Below are 2,376 nucleotides of genomic sequence, written 5' to 3' on the forward strand. Positions count from 1 at the left end.
GAAAAAAACACAGATTTAAATCTTTTAAGTATGGTACTTTTTTTTTCTTTTCTTGCCTCTGATTTTTTCCCTTTGTTAGTTATTTATTAACTTTACACATTTCAGTATCATTTAAAAATAATTTTACACTTCACGGTACATTATTTTTGTATATGCAGCAACAAAACCCTAAATTCACTTATTTTAAAGTACCAAAAACAGTATCTTCTTTCTTCAACATGATAGACATTCATGTCATTATGTAGTGTGCAAGAGGCAGCAAGGAAATGAATATCAAAGTACAGATCAGAGTGATCTTGACTACGAGAAAAAAATGGACATGACAAGAAGACAACAGCTCAAACAGAGGGAGGGAACTATGTAAAAATCAAAGCAGTAATGAATTTCACTGGATACAATCAGCCCTTGTTATCAGTAGATGAATTGAAATCTCTGTTTTTCTTTAGGGATAAGACTAGAAATGAAAATGACAAGAGACAAATAAAACCTAGGTAGTATAGGGGAAAAGAACTACCCTGCAGTTTCTTGTGATGAATTCCATTTTATTTCAATGAATGTGTTCATGTGTTTTCAGTGAATTGTTTAATTTCCCAAAATTCTCTACAGTTACTGTGCTACCAAACTCCACAAATAATATTTATAATAATTATTTCCCCTAGTGTACAGAATCATTTCAAAGATATTTTAGTTATCTCTTAAACTAACTGAAGTAGTTAGGTCTGGCACATGTTATTATCAGCAAACCTACAATGTATTTAAAAAGTTAAGTTAGAAAGATCTAAATAAAGAACAAAAAAACTAGTTCTTCTTACTACATATGTTGTGTTGCTGTCATGACTACATTCTGATATGATATTATTACAGAATTGATATTAGTCTAGGTAACTGAGCAGACACAAAATAAATCTTATTTAGAATTGCATGTTTAGTAAGAGAACAGTGATTATCATACTAAATCTGGTATCTTCTGACAGTTGGTGGTGTTCTGTGAGGCAGTTCAAAAGAAAAGACAATCCTGTGTGTTTAATAAACATATATTTGGCTTTAGAACAGTTCTAGAATTATGTTATTATTTTTAAGACAAACAAAAATTAAAAGATGGTATAACATGTCAAGCATCATTTCTGTAAATACAGAATTAAAAGATTTTGGCTCTTTAGCACAATGAGTAAGAAAAATGAAGTTGGTGAGAGCACAGTTCTAGCAAAATGGCAAGAGATTCAGAAATAAATTTTGAATATACCAGCAGATTAAAAGGCAAAACAATTTCTATATAAACAAGCAATATATTTTTAGGAATGACTCTGTGAGATTAAAAAAAAATGTCCTGCCATGGCTATTATTACAGGTGATCTATTAATTTTTCAATGTATTCCATATGTAAATCACTACTATATTTGTTATTGAGCTTTAAAATGGGTAAAAAACAAATAATGATACCAGGTTATATTCTTATCCTTCTATTTAATTTTCAATTTTCCCTTAAAAGAGTAAAGAGAATGGAGAACAATGATGCAATATAATGGAACTTCTATAAATTAACTGTATTTTGTGCACCCTTATTTTGTATATATATATATATATATATATATATATATATATACACTTTGCTATTTTAACAATTTTTAAACATAAATTTTGTTTACCTTATTTACATTCACTACATTGTGCAACCATCACCACTATCTATTTCCAAAATATTTTTTTACTTTAACAAAAACTCTGGAGCATATGAACAATAAAAAATAGAAAAAAATAGAGAACACTTCACAAATGTACATGTTATTCTTGCACAGGGACCATGCTAAGCTTCTCTGCATCATTGCATTTTTTGTATATGGGCTGCTGAAGCAAACATTGGAGTGTTTTTCTCTCAAAGTAATCCCATTTAGAGCTTCAGGAAATCCACCAAATGGAATGATGGCATTCCTTTGAATTAATACTAGGAAGAATTTGTATTTTGTATTTGAGCCCTGCCTTCTGTCTCCTTGATGGTCAACCTCACAAAGCTGTTTTTTTCCTCAGAAAGCCAGTACCGTAATACTGGCTTCTATTCCAGTCAGACAGCATGAGCCCTTGATCTGTAACAGCAGTGACAAATTTACTGAATACAAATTAATATGCATTAGTTAGGTGCATTTTGTTATTTGACCAGAGAGAGAGAGAGAGAGAGAGAGAGAGAATCTTTATCATTGGCCTATGAAAAGACTTTTTTTAATTTAATGATTTTTTTTTTACTTTTTTCTACACAAACCATTCAGTTTCTTCCATTCTCTTTCATTGCAATAGGAAACCATAATTGTAACATACATATATATTATATATATATAATTTATTTATATATATAAGTATATATAATTTTTATGTTCCTAGATA

General features: G+C 29.5%; 1 non-coding gene across 1 annotated transcript; it reads right to left on the reverse strand.

Moving 5' to 3' along the window:
• Positions 1-1,751: 1,751 nt before the first annotated feature.
• LOC132509060 (U6 spliceosomal RNA) lies at positions 1,752-1,856 on the reverse strand. Its single transcript, XR_009536880.1, has one exon. It is a non-coding gene; the product is annotated as a U6 spliceosomal RNA (small nuclear RNA).
• Positions 1,857-2,376: the final 520 nt, after the last annotated feature.

This window comes from Lagenorhynchus albirostris, chromosome 18 (assembly GCF_949774975.1).
Source record: "Lagenorhynchus albirostris chromosome 18, mLagAlb1.1, whole genome shotgun sequence".
NCBI classification, from domain to species: Eukaryota; Metazoa; Chordata; class Mammalia; order Artiodactyla; family Delphinidae; genus Lagenorhynchus; species Lagenorhynchus albirostris.